This window comes from Thalassophryne amazonica, chromosome 7 (assembly GCF_902500255.1).
Source record: "Thalassophryne amazonica chromosome 7, fThaAma1.1, whole genome shotgun sequence".
NCBI classification, from domain to species: domain Eukaryota; kingdom Metazoa; phylum Chordata; class Actinopteri; order Batrachoidiformes; family Batrachoididae; genus Thalassophryne; species Thalassophryne amazonica.
The window spans coordinates 54,350,203-54,368,329 of NC_047109.1; the positions used below are offsets into that span (position 1 = coordinate 54,350,203).

An 18,127-nucleotide genomic window follows, 5' to 3' on the forward strand; every position below is an offset into this window, starting at 1 on the left:
AGGGCTGTTGGGGATTCGGAATCAGATGATCCTGAACGAAAACTGGAGAACTGGTGCCCTCGTCTCCAGCACCTCTCCTCTCCATGAGCCTCTCGTGAACTACAGACTTTTTGGCTCCAAAATGCCATTCGCCCAGTATACATCTTCGAGTTCTGGAGGCTCCAGTTTGTCATCATCTGACTTGAAACCCAGCAAATCACCATCGGAATCCTCCTTCATAAAGATTTCCCTGAATAATTCGCTATTCCTTGTTTCAACATTGCCAATTATGCTGTCTTCATCAACAACAGTGTCTGTTGTTGCTGCCATGATTCAATTGCTTTCTCTGTTCCCACTCACATGGTCGGACAATCCCCCTATATTGGGGGAGAGACTTATCTAACCAATGCAAAATGAGCATTAGACCCAGAAGTATGTCTGACGTACACATGTGGACTAGCCTTCAACTAATCCTTGTCATTCATTGGTCATAATGCCAGTTCTGGGGGTACCCTCCCAACACTAAATATAGCGGATCGGCAGCCAGTGAAAGTTTTCTGGGGAGCAATATTTAGAGGACCGGCAGGGAGCGTAATGCATGGTGGTCCACTATATATCGATGACTGGCAGCACTAGCCCTTATCACGATTAGGGCTGTAGTGCATAGCACCTCAACTTGTGGTACCTGCACGTACCACACATACAGACATCACCTACACACATCTAGGTAGTTTAATTATTCTCAAAACAACAGACCTCCTCCAAGCACTAATATCATTGATGTTCCTACAAATATTTTTAGTATCTCACACAAGTGTGCACTGACAGCCTGTCAAATGTACTTTACCAGCTTCAGAAATGATAATTCTCACCTTGTAGAGTTGCTGTAGCAGTACAGCACTGGAAAGGTTGGTGTTCTGAGTGTGACAGCTGGTAGTGGTCATAGCTGGACAATCTTTCAGGGAGTTTTGAAAAGGGAAATGTGCAGTAACATAATCATCTTCCCATCAGTTAAAACTGATCGGTGATGTTTAGGTTTGGCCTCCTCCTCGTCGCCTTCTCATGACAGAACTTCAAACTTATCCACCTTATTTGTGAGTTCAACTAATTCTGCATTTTTCTAGTTATTAGCTATGATATTTCTTTTGTTCAAATTTAATTTAATTATTTGCCCATTGAGATCGAGATGTCTTTTGCAAGGGAGACCTTGAAAATGATAAATGTAGCGGAAAGCGGTGATCAAACAGCCATCATCTTAAGCTTGCTTTAAGATGAGGCCATTGGGTTTTCTTCAAAGAAAGATAAGCTCCATATTGCAGGGCCTGGTATATCTCCAGGTGTCAAAGAGGAGACACTTTAAGCCATGCACAGCTTGGATCTGTCAACAAAACCCACCATATTCAGGATTTAAAACTCCCCCAAAGTGCATTCCACAAGTAGCTGTGAATTCTTATCAATTCCCAAAACCAGACGCAACTCAGCACCCCTTTCACAGCTCTGCTAGATAAATATCAAATCTAACCATGGAACAAGAGTGACCCCTGTGGGACGATTTGGGAAGGACAGGATTGATTTCCTGCAAGACTCCAAACTCCTAACCTCATTTTAAAAAGCAAATTCCATTGTATTGTTGTAGCAAAAGAACAAAGAAAAAAAAAGAGAAAAGAAAACATGTCACTCTTTTCTATTTATGCATGAAAGTATTATATTTGATGTGTTATACTCTGTTCATTGGGGAATGTTTACTTAGTGTGTTCTTATATATATGTGTGTGTGTGTGGTATATAATTCCAGGTAAACCAGTTACAAGATTTATTCTGCAGGACTTGGTTTGGTTTCAAAGCGGAATGTTGGAACCACACTGATTTATATATAGAAAACTAGACAAAGGAAACTCCAGAAACTACGTTACCCAGAATTCTTGGGGGTGGAGCTTATTAAACCTTTAAAAGAGCTCGCACCCGGGAATTCGCTCTCTTACGCTCCTCTCTTGCTCTTATGCTTTTCTCTCTTCTTTTCCTTGGGTTTAAAGACACTGCCTTGGCCGTCAAGATTTATGACCCTTTGTCTAAAGCCACGTGCTACTTAAGACTCATTCTTGTTTGGCGTACCGACAAGAATTTACTTTATTTTTCCGACAGATAACTTTTGCAACCTTTGTCAAGTTAAACGCTCTGGAACATTTAACTTCCTTTTTCAAATTAAAACCTTTTTCTTCTTCAAACTCCAAATTCCTTTCGCGAACATTTTTCTTCTAAAGTCAGCTATTTTTGCATTGAATTCTGATTCGACCAAGCTTCCAAAAAGACGACGACGAAAGACGAATTTTTGATTTTTGATAGAGAATAAAGACGCTCAAACCTTTATTCTGACAAGCCAGATTCCACAGCGCTGCAGAGAAAAACATCCAGGTCAGCTGAGACGTTCAACAGCGACTTGAACTGCCGCCGCGAAACCATAGCACAATAACAGAAATCATCCCCGCCACTGACGAGACCGAGCGGGTCGAACCGGCAGAGCCTCTTTGTCATGGTCCCTGACGAAGCTGTGTGGCGGACAGGGTGTCGACTGAACCAGACGATTCCAGCATCGGACCTCACGGAGACCCGCTGCACTGCGCAAAGTAAGACCGGGCTATGTTGTCAGATAAACAAGAGTGGCTTTATTTAACTCTATTCAAAATCATTAATCTTCTCTCAGGTTAACAAATACCAAAGTAAATTACCTATTCAATTAGGACGAATCTTACTCCTAAAACTCCCGCTACGAAACCAAACTATCAGAACATCATATAATCATTGCTCATTGACGGTTGTAATCATTAAATTAATTACTGTGATATGTCCTGTTATTTAACTCCAGCCATGGTTAAATAAATATCATAACTTCGTGTGAAGTTGTCTGTGATTTTTGTATGGTTTTACAGAGGGTGTCGGATCTGACCTGCGGAGCTTATCCTTTAGAAACTGAGACTGATTAATTAAATTGAGACTAATCAATTAATGAATGCTTAAATTACAAGGACCTATCCTTTGAACTAGGTGGTGCCCCGAGGTAGAAGTATCCACAAGCAATAATTTTCAATATTCCAAAACATTATTATATTCGTCCTGTGACTCTTTTCCCTACATAAAGTTTCCAATTCACCTAACCTGCATGTCTTTAAATGTGGGAGGAAACCCATGCAAACACGAGGAGAACATGCAAACTCCACAGAGAGGCCACAGGTGGGAATCAAACCCATGACCTTCTTGTTGTGAGGCAACAGCGCTAACCACTAAATGTCTGCATGCATACACCTGACTTTGGTGTGATTGGATAATGCTGAATTTGACACGCTTTTTTGTTATGCATACGGGTATCTCCAGGTTGACACATGCACACACCACTGTGGCTGTAACTATAAGATCTGTTCCACCAAATCTTAATTGGGATTTTGTTTTCTGTTCCATTGAAGGAACATTTTAATTACACTGTAAAAAAAAAAGTAATTTGTTTTTACAGTAAAAACAACAACAAAAAAAACAGCTGTGTTTGGCAGTATAATTCTGTAAAACAATATAAAATAGGTCAATAACTTTACAGAAGAACCTGTAAATTTTGCAGCAGAAAGCTGAAAAATGTATATTGTAAACTAGTAAATCAAACAGCATTTTTCTGGTAAATTTACATTATCATGCTGTTGTTAAACTAATAATTTCTGTTCAATGTAAATGCAGTTGTTACTTATTGTTCTGAAAAAACTCATGTCTCTCTGTAAATGACAGTGTGGTGGTGCAGGCAGTTAGTGGGCTTGCTTCTCCAGCAGACTATCCCTAGTTTGATACCTTGGCTTTGGGTGGCAGAGCTGTGCACTTAGTCCCACAAAATAGAGGATATTTATGTCATTATTATTATTATTATTATTATTATTATTTCCTTTACCTGATGGACAACTTCATTTTACGCAACGGCTGATGCTCACAACAGTGGACTTTCCACTTCTGAAAACTAGCGAACAGCTGGTCGAAATTTGTTGCTTGACGCAGACTTGCTGCAGTCTGCAATCCACGTAGAGAAATAATCATTTTCTCCATAAACACCCTCAAAAGCAATGGCCGCTCCGGTGTTCCGAACCATCCGTGGTGCGTTCATTGTGCCTCCGAAAAAATCGATGCAAGCAGGTAGTGAGAGATGCAACATGATTCAATTGAATCGATGAACACTGAATGAATCGATGCACTCGCATCACGCACGTTTGTATCTGGATACCGATTTGTATTGATTAATCTCCACATGCCTAACAGGTACATATTAACTCCAAAGTTTACGTAAGTGTGATGTCGTGTTATGATGACTCATTTTGAAGTGAAAACTCTTCATTTTGATGTAGTCACGGTAAAGCAGCACCCCTGAGAAGATTCAGTGCACCTGCGACCATGAGCCATAAATACAACCTGTCAGTAACAATCTCTGCTCCGGGATCTGTTTTATGCACAATTAATTATGAGTGTTGTTATCAATAAAATGTGAAGAAAAATACATCTGCTGCCAGGGAGAAAACGTGGAGACGTTCGCAGCGGTGGGAGCCTCTCATCAGTCGCACACACACACACACACACACACATTCCAGCTCCAAATTCACACTCAAAGTAAAAAAAAAATAAATAAATTGCCACAAAACACAAAGGGTAAAATCCTGAACATGCCAGACTCACCAAGAGGTAGATTTATTTTCAAATATAAACTCCACACGATCAAAGCCCCCATGCGCAATCATCGACTGCAGCTCCGCCTTTAGTTCTCTCACAATTGTGACACGTAAAGTAACATCCATTAACTCCTGGAAATAATGTATTCTGACTTTTTCTAATGTAACAAATCCATCTCCGTGACAGGAAGTCTGTTAAAAACAGTGTCAGATGTCCCCACATCCATGTCCACAGATTCAGTAAACAACATCCATACAAACAGCACACCACCACACTTTAGGTTCCAAAATCTGACACTGAAAAAGTTAAGAGTTTCGGTTTCAGGGTGAAGTGCATCGTCTCCTGTCTGTAAAAACGAGCCATCACTTTCGAATGAAAACTCAGAAGCTTCATTTTCAGACAGAGCATGTTCATTTTCCTCTGTCTGTCAGTCATCGAGATGTTTCTGCTTATTGTAAAATGTGCGTCACACACTGAAAAATGCTAAGAACTGCCGAGTGAGATGTTTTCCGGAAATGCACCAGCTACCTCTCAGAGTGAGAGGAATAAAATATATCAGTGACCACTAATTACTAGCACATGTGTGCAGAGAGACTTACAATCATGACTACCTTTATGTTATCTTGCTAACTAGGACGTTAAAAACTGTGCCACGTCCTTTAAAAATAATCACTCACATCCTCATCCTCAAGCTAACGATAGCTGCTACTCTAAAATGTAGCCTCATTTTGGGTGTATATTAAATCATATTCTCGGGGCCTGAGCAGAGGTTCTCATAATGGCTTTACTTTGTTGTTGGCATTAAGAATTATGACACACTCATTTCCTCAGTTATTAGGGATTAACGACTTATTGTGATGAAGCTTCCTGTAGCTGCTAAAAACACAATGATCAAACAAGATAATTTCTCTCAATGCAAATACCAGCACGCAAACATCTTACATTATCCGTTCAGAAAATTAACCACACAACAAGCCAAGTTATTGCAGATATTTGTAATAAAATGTAAAAAACAAAACAAAAGTAAGACAGGCCTTCACAGCAGCTGCAGCAAGCAGCTTTTATATAACGGCTGAGTGGATCCTTGTCATTTGATTGGTGATGACATGGATTATTCACCCCATTTGTGTTGCATTGCATTTAGAGTGCAGTTTGCTTCCATTTAGAGTGCAAATTTGGTTCCATACATTAGGTACCATTGCACTCTGCACACACACACACACACACACACACGCAAGCACCCACACATGCACGTGCACGCACACACATACACACACACAACACATGCACGCGCGCATACACAAAACAAATCCACTGTGGTGTCTGGAGACTGTTAGCAGGAATTTAGATTGAAAAGCTGGACTAATTACTGGCGTGATTTTTTTTTTTTCGCTGCACTGAGGATGTGCAGTCATTTTTTTTTGTAGTACACGTGCGCACAAGCGGCGACCCAGTTGTGTGAGTGCGAGACACTAGCGAGACAACGATTTGATTGAGCTATCTGACGGTGCTAATTCTTGTAACACACACAGACACACACACACACACACACACACACAATCCACTCCACTGTAAGCTGTCTGGATGCATGAAGAGCTGTTCAGATGAAAAGCTGACGTGATTTTTGGCTGGACTGAGGAACTACATAGTCTTTTTTTTTTATGGAAGTCCGAAGTCAGTGCACAGCATCACCGGACTACACGTTACAATTTGGACTTTAGCAGCAGTGGAACACCAAAATGTAAGTCCCTTTTCTGCTGTTTATAAATTAATAAAATTTTAAATGTTAAGGATCTATCTTAGCCGTTATATAAAACAAATAATGAATGTTTTTACATTCTTTCAATGGAATGAATATTTGAACCAGTGAAAGCTGGAACATACCATTCAACGAGGCCTCGTTGAATGGTATGTTCCAGCTTTCACCTCATGAAATATTCATACCATTGATCTCATAAACATTCATTATTTGTATACTGACTGACCACAGTGACAGCACACCAACTCTCACTCAAAGCAACCACACCTTTAATGTGTGATAACTGGGCTTTACGCTCAAAGGTCATGACATTAACTGCTGTTTTCCTGCAAAAAAAAAAAAAAAATTACAGCACCTATGACCAGTATTTCCAGAGTATTTTGCAAGCAGTTCTGACTGATATAATACGGGCAAGGGTGGTGGCACCCTTGCCTGTGGTGGTGGCAGATAACACACTCATGTGTGTTATCTGTCCATCCTTTGTTGAACCCCTGGAGAGAAGTTCTTGAACTATTCAACCATGAGTAATTGGATAATGTTTTCATTTTTGGATTAGCTTTTCACGTAACTTTGAAAACCATCATTGGACCAATTATTGTTATATGGCTGGGGGGGCCTGGCTGCCGGTTTGTTTCTGTCTTTTGGTTTTCCTCCCAGGTGGCGTGCGTTTGGGACTGAGTGGCTGTGTTGCTGAGGCTGTCAGGACCTCACCCTGATCACCTGCGACTCGTCAGGACTCACAGCTGTGGTGCATCTGGATGGATTGGAACATGTTGGCATTTAAGACTGGAGTGCACAGTGTGTATTTGCCAGAGACTCGACCTTGTGACCAGACGGGTGAGATCGTCGTCTCGGGAGCCATCTCATCAGCAGCGGATGCTGAGAACGTCCAGGTTTGATGCACAGTCTGTGAAAGAGGACGGGGTGAGGTTTCACGCTCGTCAGCACACTTCCTGAGGTACGTTAGATTTTGTGACTAACAGTTATACAGTCAGTAAATGTGGTGTCCCTCACACCTTATTGTATTGAGCTGTTTGTTAGTCATGTATCAGCTTCCACTGCAGTGGAGTTTGTGAACTGGATGTTCCATGCCTGCAGGTTGGGAAGCTGATCAGTAATCAAGCCAGGAAGTGTTTGCTGTTTGTACACCTTTAAGTGTTCTGTGTGTAGAGTGTGGACTCACATAATGGTTCCTTCTTTCACAGACTCGGTTGTTGCGGCCACCTGGGGGGTGTCGGCGGGGTCCTTAGGTCCGAAACAGCTTCTGGCTCCGGACCGTTAGCGCTGCTGGGAGCGCACCACGCCAGGCCGCACCTTTTTGTTATTATATTATCACTGTTATGTATTAAATTCAGTTAGCCTTTGTACCGTGCTCTGCTTATTTCATACTGGGTCCTTCAAACGCTGGTCGGTTCTCCGAGCTGCGTCCGACACATAACAGTAGTCTCTGGCCAAACATCACGGACCCAGCGGTAGCAGAGACGGTAACGCGCCGGGAAGGCGGCAGCAGACGTTCAGTGGTTATCCGGATTAGTTGCGGGGCTCTCCGCCCGGAAGGTGCGTGTTTGAGACCCATTACTGGATACTGATTTGTGCTCTCTTGCAGCCGTGTTCCTGTGTTGTGCCTTATCCGTGGGTCGTGGTGGAGTGTGACTGGCGACGGCTTCGCGTCAAGCTCCGACCGGATAAGAGGTTTAAACGGGAGCTGCAAGAGTGCGTTTGTAATGGGTTCACGCGCACGGCGGAGCTCTGTTAGCACGGGTCGCTGGGCTTCCTGTGTTACAGTCGTAGCCCCGTTTCCCAGGATAAAGGTAACTACTGCGTCTGTTGTATCAGCTCCGGCGTTATTTAGTTGAGCACATTTTGGTTGTGTGTTGCACTCAGCTGCGCACATAAAAGCAGCTCGTTTGTTTTTTCTGTCACCAAAGGGGTTTTTTCATTTTTAGCACTTTGGCTCCCCCTTGTGGTGACTGAATCACGTTACCGTCAAGCTCTTGAGTAGGAACAGGTGTGTTCCATTTGGTTGAGCTTGATGGTATAACTCACTGATTTGTTTTGTGTTAGTTCATTTTGTGTGGGTGTTTTTTGAGTTGGTTTTTGTGTGGGATTTTATTTTTTGTTGTCCACTATTTGTCTGGGGTTGTGACCCTGCAGCCTGTCTGAAAAAGAACAAAAAAAAACAAAAAACAAAAAAGGGACCCAAACAACTGTGTGTTGGTCTGTTTGTTTTTTCTTTTATTTCTTTTTGTTTCACATCCCCAGGGTTAGATGGAACGGTCCCCTGGGGGGTGATGGGGTGGTACTTGGGTTGTTTTTTCTCTTTGTTTTTGTTATGCCCTCTCTTCTCCTCTGACTCCAGCCGGGTGTGCCGTGGTGTCGGCATTGCTGGAGGGGTGCAGTTGGGTTGTGCTGGGCGTTTCCCAGGTAGCCTCTGCACCCGGGAGGGGAGGGGGGGGGTTTGGGGTATCTTTTTGTTTCCCCCCCCCCAGTTTCCGCCCTCAGGGTTTGACTGTGGTGTCCTCTGGGGGGGGAAAGGGCTGTGGGTCCATCTAGCCGTGGACGGCCGGGGCTGGGTCCATTGGTCATGAGGGGAGGCGTCTCCTGGGGTTGACGAGTGGTCCTCTGGGAGGCGCTGGTAGTCCCCGTGGGTGACGTTGGATCCCAGAGGGACCTCGGCCGTGGTTATTACTCCTGGAGCTGGCGGGAGGCCCTCTGGGGGGTGTTGGTCCCTACGTGTCGTTTGGGGGGAGGAGGGGGGGTATTTTGGCATTTTTGTTTGTGAGCTCAAGTTTGGGTTTTTCTTTTCTCCCCTTCCCTGGGGTTTGATGGAACGGTCCTCTGGGGGGGGGGGAGGGGGGGTATTTTGGCATTTTTGTTTGTGAGCTCAAGTTTGGGTTGTTTTTCTTTTCTCCCCTTCCCTGGGGTTTGATGGAACGGTCCTTTGGGGGGGGGGGGGGTGTGTTTTAGTATTTTTGTTTGTAGGCTTGGGTTTGGGTTGTTTTTCCTTTCTCCCCTTCCCTGGGGTTTGATGGGACGGTCCCCTGGGGAGGGGGGGGGTGTTTTGGTTGTTTGTGTTTTGTTTTATGACTAATTACACATGTTTGGATAAAGGCTGACCGCACAGGTGTAGGAACTCCTGGCCACACCTGTGCTAAGAGACTGTCAGAAACAAGGGCAAAGATGCAGCCAGTTCAACCAGTCTGTTGGAGGATGAACGCAGACACGGTTTCCAGCCATGGTCCCTGGAGGGGGGTGTTTCTCCTGGGCCAGGTGTGTGTGGTCGCCGGGAGGCTTCCCGTGAGGGTGGGGTACTGTTATATGGCTGGGGGGGCCTGGCTGCCGGTTTGTTTCTGTCTTTTGGTTTTCCTCCCAGGTGGTGTGCGTTTGGGACTGAGTGGCTGTGTTGCTGAGGCTGTCAGGACCTCACCCTGATCACCTGCGACTCGTCAGGACTCACAGCTGTGGTGCATCTGGATGGATTGGAACATGTTGGCATTTAAGACTGGAGTGCACAGTGTGTATTTGCCAGAGACTCGACCTTGTGACCAGACGGGTGAGATCGTCGTCTCGGGAGCCATCTCATCAGCAGCGGATGCTGAGAACGTCCAGGTTTGATGCACAGTCTGTGAAAGAGGAGGGGGTGAGGTTTCACGCTCGTCAGCACACTTCCTGAGGTACGTTAGATTTTGTGACTAACAGTTATACAGTCAGTAAATGTGGTGTCCCTCACACCTTATTGTATTGAGCTGTTTGTTAGTCATGTATCAGCTTCCACTGCAGTGGAGTTTTGTGAACTGGATGTTCCATGCCTGCAGGTTGGGAAGCTGATCAGTAATCAAGCCAGGAAGTGTTTGCTGTTTGTACACCTTTAAGTGTTCTGTGTGTAGAGTGTGGACTCACATAATGGTTCCTTCTTTCACAGACTCGGTTGTTGCGGCCACCTGGGGGGTGTCGGCGGGGTCCTTAGGTCCGAAACAGCTTCTGGCTCCGGACCGTTAGCGCTGCTGGGAGCGCACCACGCCAGGCCGCACCTTTTTGTTATTATATTATCACTGTTATGTATTAAATTCAGTTAGCCTTTGTACCGTGCTCTGCTTATTTCATACTGGGTCCTTCAAACGCTGGTCGGTTCTCCGAGCTGCGTCCGACACATAACAAATTATCTTCCAATAAGTTTTGGTCCGATAATTTTTAGACCACTAACATTTTTGCAGATGTAGTTTTTTGTAGTCGATGCGCAGTTTTATCCTCTACAAACAGAGAAGAGTTGGTTCCACAATAAACTGCTCTATCATCTCTGCAGGCAAAGGAGAACTGATCATAGAAAAGAAAAGAAAAAAAAAACTCATTTCTTTTGACCCCATAGTAATACGCTGGTAATAGCACCCAAGTCATCCAGAGGCATATAGTTTTAACTTATGGTTAGAATTTTAACCAAACTAATTTCGGACAAGTCATTTAAATTAACGTCACTTCTGAAGTTTTATAAAGTGAAAATATCAGAGATATGTTTTAGTTTTAAAGTAATGCACTAATTTTGAAGGTTTTAGTGTGGACATGGTGTGTGCGCAGTGCATTATGGGTAAAAGTTCACGACAGGAGAAATGCATCTGAGACACTCTGATCAGGCTTCACACGGACAACAGCATTAAACTCTTTGTATATTGTGCCTAAAACTCTTGTGAATATATTCTCTGGGTTTATAGACAATGTTATTGTGTTTGCTTTATGTAAAAATGCCAGAAGAAGCCCAGATTGCTTTTCCTAAAGCCGAAATTGTGATTTAGGCCGTGTGATATAACCGCCGCCAAAATGCATAGAACACTTCCATCTACTGGCGACCGGTTATATCACAGTGTTGTCAACCTCAGCATTTTAAAATTATCTGTAGGTTTCCAGAACCTGAGAGACCCCACACGTGGAGATAAAAATAAATCATAGATCTGACAGGTTTAGTTGTACAGTAGTGGTGTGAGCCACACGGTAAAAACAACACACACAAACAGATTTCACACACGAACATTCCCAGGTCAAGCATCTTGCTTTCTTATTGGCTGCATGTCACATTTAGCTCCTCATGTCCTTCGGAGCAGATCAGAGCACTCTTACAAACCACACACGGCAGGAATATCTGATAAGATTATATTTAGCGTCATCACGATTGTCGGGGCGTCCTTAAGATTGTCGGAAGGGGAATCGGATCCGATATCAGCCTAATTATCTTGCCATGTGAACAAGGCTTGATGTTATGATGCTGCAGGGAGCGACTGATTGATGCGTTATGACACCGCACTGAACATGTTTTCACTATTATTTGATTTCTTTGTGCGACTGACATCGTTATTCAAGCATTCAAAAGGCGATTCCTATCGCCACACAAATCCAACACACGAGAAAGTTTTTTGACAGTTCTTGTTATTGAAAGAAACCTTGTCTCCCTAACCGGATAGAGTTGTGAAGTCATCACGCATGCGCTCAGGTGCTGTCGAGCGGGATCTTGAAAATTTCTTTCTTTTTTTATACAAATGAAAAAAAATACATATTTTACAAAGCACATTTATTTGTAAACACCAACATGTTACATTGATTCACTTGTGTTGGTTTTTACATAGAATGAATGAATCAACCAATCAGTATGAGCGCAGGCTTAGTTACCCATAATCCCCTTTGGGGATCTGTGTGTTAATGTTCAAATCTTCAGAATTAGTGCATTATCTTAAAATTAACAGATATGTGTTATATGTCACTTTGTACATTTTAAAAGTTTTCATTAATGTAGTTATTCTATCTGGAATAATTTTATTTTTAAAGCAAAACCATAATTCAAGCCTGCTTTCCATTTCAAGATCTCTGCCTCATCGCGGGACCACTGTATCCTGCCAAGATAAATGATGCTTTCCTACAGCAGGGGCCAGCGCACACAAAGACAGAAGTGCTGGCTCATTGGCTGTTTGGGTTTGTGATCGCCTTTGATTCTGTTAGAAGCTTTGGCCGTGTTTAAACTCAAAATCAGCTTCTTAGTAGCTGAGAGCGTATGGGAGGCAAAATTTAAAGTTATCGGTTATCTGTAGCTTCTGATAAGTTTTTAGGCAGTTTTTCGGTTCAGTGTTTAAAAAGATAACTTTTCAGTTAGCTGATTACCAGTTATAGAAGCAAACTTTTTAGTTAGCTGTGCCCACCACTGCTAAGCGGTTAAGTGCACGTCCTTCCACCCTTCCCCATTCTTCATGTAATATGGAGTTGTGTTCGAAAGGACATCCAACATAAAATGTGCCAAATCAACATACGAGGGTAGGCTGAAAAGTTCTAAGGCTCAAATGCATTACTCCTTCATGGGGAGCCTTAGAACTTTTCAGCCTACCCTCGTACAGATCCATCTCGGATCTGCATGTTGATTTGACTTTCTGACTAATACGATATACACATTTATTAGGTACACCTTGCTAGTACTGGGACCCCTTTTTGCCTTCAGAATTGCCTTAAGTATTTGTTGCATAGATTCAACAAGTTGTTGGAAACATTCCTCAGAGATGTTGGTCCATATTGACATCTTGGCATTACACAGTCACCCATTCAACTCGTCTGCTCATTCTCCTCTGACCTCTTACATCTGCAAGGCATTTTCGTCCACACAACTTCCGGTCACTGGATATCTTCTCTTTATTGGACCATTCTCTGTAAACCATAGAGATGGTTATACATGAAAATCTCCAGTAGATCAGCAGTTTATGAAATACTCAGACCAACCCGTGTTGCACCAGCAACCATGCCATGTTCAAAGTCACTTAAATCCCCTTTCTTTGCCATTCAGATACTCTGTGTGAATTTCAGCAAGTCATCTTCACCACGTCTAGATGCCTAAATGCATTAAGTTGCCATGTGATTGGCTGACAGGCGTACCTAATAAAGTGGCCAGTGGGTGTCGTCACTGCATTTATTTATTTTAATCTTTTGGATTATACTTTGTAACCAATAGGTATTTCTGCGAGTATTTGGCCAGCTATAATTTCTCTCCTAAAGTTATTTTGTTGAGAGCTGACTTCATGTAAGTAGCACAGTTTTATATAGTGAACCCTGATTGTGTGTGTGTTTTGTGTGCATGTGCGTGCATGTTTAAAAAGTGTATAATTTACACAAGGGGACCATAATATTTGCATACAGCTGCGTATTGTACTACAACATGATTCAGAAGTTAAATTTACTGGTACTTATTGGAGTACTGGAGAGAGAAACAATTGTGTGCCGTTCTGTTTATAGCGTCATGCTTCAGTCACCAGCGGCACGATGCAACGCTTGTGACTAGCATCTAAACAGAGCGTGATGGACATTTTGACAGCCTTCGACCCTGGAGGGGGGTGACATCTGACACATCGGCTTCACGCAGCGCTGACGCAGCTGCTCTGCCTCACTGCTGCACACACTCTGCCACCAGACACACACACGTACACACGTTATGAGCATGTGTAACTGCTTCACTGCATTCAGCACACTGGTCTGCATTCTTAACATGCATAATACACAAGAGTATTCTCAACACAACCACTCATGCAATAGTCAAGGAAAGTCTGTCGCTCTCTGTCACTGTCACACACACACACACACACACACAAAAACATGCAGGCAGATCCAGATGTTTAAAGAAATATGTATATGTGTGTGTGTGTTATCTGTCTATCCTTTGTTGAACCCCTGGAGAGAAATTCTTGAACTATTCAACCATGAGTAATTGGAAAATTACCATAAACTAAACACTTGTTATTTCCTCGCAGCTCCAACTCTTAATTTGCCATTTTTTTCATGATAATAGCTGAATTAGTGGAATTCAGATTTAATCATGAATATGTGCACTTTACTTCTTGGTGCTGCAGCAGTATCAATATTTAAATCAGGTGGTCGAGTTCATATGCTGATGCTAACCTGCTGTGTACATTTGTACAATATGTACTTTACTCAGAGTGGAAATCTATGTACACTTGCTGCATATATGCAAATGACTTTCTCATGCATTTAAAAAATGTAATCATTACTTTAGTTGCACAGACTTCTTTTGGATTTACAGTGATGAATTTGCTGAAAACCAAAATTCACACAAATTCCTCTTTTGTTTTTTACATGAAATCCAGTGTGCCAACGGACAATTTTCAAGATGCACCGCCATCTTGAAACCGAGACTTCCTGTTAGTGAGCCTCTCGCTTGCGTGTTTGGGGTAATTAGAAACACCTGCTCAGCTGTCAGATTTCCAGGGAGTGAAATGACTACTGGAAGTGAATTCCACGCTGTATCGGAAAGTAATTGTGTTGTCACTATTGTTAATTGACAAGAAATGAGAAGGAGTGCTGCAGTGGTGTGAATATCGATCTAAAGCCCGGTCACACGGCACTAATGAAGGACACTGAAGCCAAAACGAAACATGAAATCTGGACTGACGTTGACTTTCAGAGACATCATTTAACTGTCATCCAGCTTCGTTCCTGTATGAATCCTGACGACAACTTCAAGTCATCTGTATTGCGTTTTGCTTTCTGTCTTGACGGTTCCTCATCATTTGCGTAATTCCCGTACCATCAGCGGTCCGTTTGACTGTCGTCCAACTTTGTCAAACCTCCCAAGTCCGACGTCTTGCACGAACAATAATTTAACTTAAAAACTAATGTTTACTTTGCCTTGTTTGGTGTCATTTTTTTTTACATAACCTCACATGTGTGATTTTACAGTTTTTCTTTCATTCTGACATACTGTATTAACACAGTGAACCTAAATTCACACAAAAACATAAAATCTGGATCGAAAAAAGTTTGTTTTTTTTAATGTGAAAACCACAAACATGTTTAGCAAACATTTTTAGAACTTAGAATGTAAATATAAATTGTAAATTTCAAAAATATGTGTATACACAACTATTTACATTAAAATGCAGGAAATGCTTCAGCCATTTTTTGTGCAATGACTTGCAAAACAGTGTGATGCCAGACAAATTATTTGGCAACTCAAAAAACAATTCCTGTCCAAAACAAGACAGACTGGATACAGGTCTCACCCACAGGAGTGTCCCTCCCACTGTTGGCCACCTGCAGGCAGTGTTGGTACTTTTCTCTAACTCCAGGTGGTGTTTTGACCAAAATGTCCTCAACACAACCAAAAAAATAAAACTGTTGGTTTCTTTTCTAATAGACCTCGTATACAAAAAGTTTTATGTTGCGATGTTAATGCTGTTGTCCGTGTGCAACGGTGTAAGTGCAGCCTGATCAGATTGTTTCAGTGCAGTTCTCAATGTTAATGACAGCGCGCCTTTTTTGTTTGGAGCCGGAAGTTGAAAATCACATGATACGTTACGTCACACTTAACAACCGGATATAGTTTGAAGTGTGCACTTTCAAGAAACATACATACAGAGACTCAGAGTCTGGTGGCTTTGATGGGAGGACTGCTTCATTCGTTTAGATGGTTACGTTAGACGACTCTAGAGGGTGAATGTATATTTACCTGCAAAAAATAAATAAACTGAATGGAGTTGAACTGAATTGAGGAATAAATGGTTGCTCCCCTATACAGTGTCTTCTTAACACATTCTCACTCACAACTCGTCACATTTTTGTGCTTGGTCAGTGCTCTTTTACGGGAGCCCTGTTGCATCATTTCGTGACAGGTGGGGAGATGTGTTTTTTGACAGCCGCATCATTTCTCTCTGACAGTACACAGAACGACCTGTTTCACTTCTGTGTCACTGTGGAACATTCATTGGTGTTATGTTTATGGTCATGGTTACACTTATGGTTGGAGTTAGGGTCAGCACTTCTCTGCACAATACACAGTGACACATTAGGGGTACTCAACTCAACACTATCATTTGGTTAAAATGTACTGTTTGCCTCAAAATGTGATGACTTGGGTGTGAGACCATGCTGGTCTGCTGGTTGCTACTGCAGGCTAACTAATTTGAGAACTCTTGTTTTTGTGAAATGGAGGATGATGCATATTGCTTAACACAAGAGAATGCAAACAAAAATGAATCCCCATCACCTAGCAAGTGAAAACAAAGCGAAACAAAATTGTGACTGGCAATATCATAATGCAATCTGTGGCCTCACAGCTAAAAGACACAAAATCCTACAACGTACGAGGTCTGTCAATAAAGTAACGGTCCTTTTTATTTTTTTCAAAAACTATATGGATTTCATTCATATGTTTTTACGTCAGACATGCTTGAACCCTCGTGCGCATGCGTGAGTTTTTCCACGCCTGTCGGTGACGTCATTCGCCTGTGAGCACGCCTTGGGAAGGAGTGGTCCCGCCCCCTCATCGGATTTTCATTGTCTGGAAATGGCGGAATGAAAAGGACTTTTTTTCCATCAGAATTTTTTCAGAAGCTGTTAGAGACTGGCACCTGGAAACCATTCGAAAAATTTATCTGGCTTTCGGTGAAAATTTTACGGTCTGTTACTGTTACTACAGCTTTAAGGACCCCTTTAAGGAGGCTTGGCGCGCCACGCTCCGAGCTGCGATGACGCGGCACAAGCCACCGGACCATTTCTAAACGGATGGCTCTGTGGATACGAGACCGTCATGTGCTCTTTCTCTGGTTATCACAAGAGCTGGACATCAGCCATTTTCCGGCAGATTTCACTTTTAACAAGAGATTTTGTCATGGAAAGCCGTGTGGAGGCTTTGCGCGTAAAGACCGATTTGCTTTGGAAGCGAGACAAAGGAACACCTCCGTTTCGGCATGTCAGAGGACAAGTTTGGACATGTCTATCTCAGCTTTCATTGCTTACCAGTCCAGTAAGTATCAGTGAAATTGTGGAGAGCTGGACATGTCCAAACTTGTCCTCTGACACGCCGAAACGGAGGTGTTCCTTTGTCTCGCTTCCAAAGCGAATCAGTCTTTATGCGCGAAGCCTCCACGCGGCTTTCCATGACAAAATCTCTTGTTAAAAGTGAAATCTGCCGGAAAATGGCTGATGTCCAGCTCTTGTGATAACCAGAGAAAGAGCACACGACGGTCTTGTATCCACAGAGCCATCCATTTAGAAATGGTCCGGTGGCTTGTGCCGCGTCATCACAGCTTGGAGCACGGCGCGCCGAGCGTCCTTAAAGGGGTCCTTAAAGCTTAGTAACAGACCTTATTCTCTGTGAAGCCTGTAAAATTTTCACCGAAAGCCAGATAAATTTTTCGAATGGTTTCTAGGTGCCAGTCTCTAACAGCTTCTGAAAAAATTCTGATGGAAAAAAAGTCCTTTTCATTCCGCCATTTCCAGACAATGAAAATCCGACGAGGGGGCGGGACCACTCCTTCCCAAGGAGTGCTCACAGGCGAATGACGTCACCGACAGGCGTGGAAAAACTCACGCATACGCACGAGGTTTCAAGCATGTCTGACGTAAAAACATATGAATGAAATCCATATAGTTTTTGAAAAAAATAAAAAGGACCGTTACTTTATTGACAGACCTTGTATATACTGAAGCTTTAATCATTTGTTTCTGCTCCAGGCAGCTGCCTCAGCTGCACAACTGTCTTTCTCTGTTTATATCACTGTAACTTGAATTGCTTTTATTGTCTCAGTAAAACAAGACTTCACTGTGGCACTCTGGGTCATTTTATTGGGTGTTTTCATATGCATTTTCAATCAGTGAGTTTAATTAACAATATTTGTTGGCTTTGCTACAAAATTTCACACAATAAGTGTCACACATAAAC

General features: G+C 42.7%; 1 protein-coding gene across 1 annotated transcript in view; it reads left to right on the forward strand.

Annotated features, from left to right (window-relative positions):
* The window catches only part of gabbr1a (gamma-aminobutyric acid (GABA) B receptor, 1a), a 442,232-nt gene that overhangs the window by 303,637 nt on the left and 120,468 nt on the right, over window positions 1-18,127 (forward strand). The window lies entirely within an intron of this gene.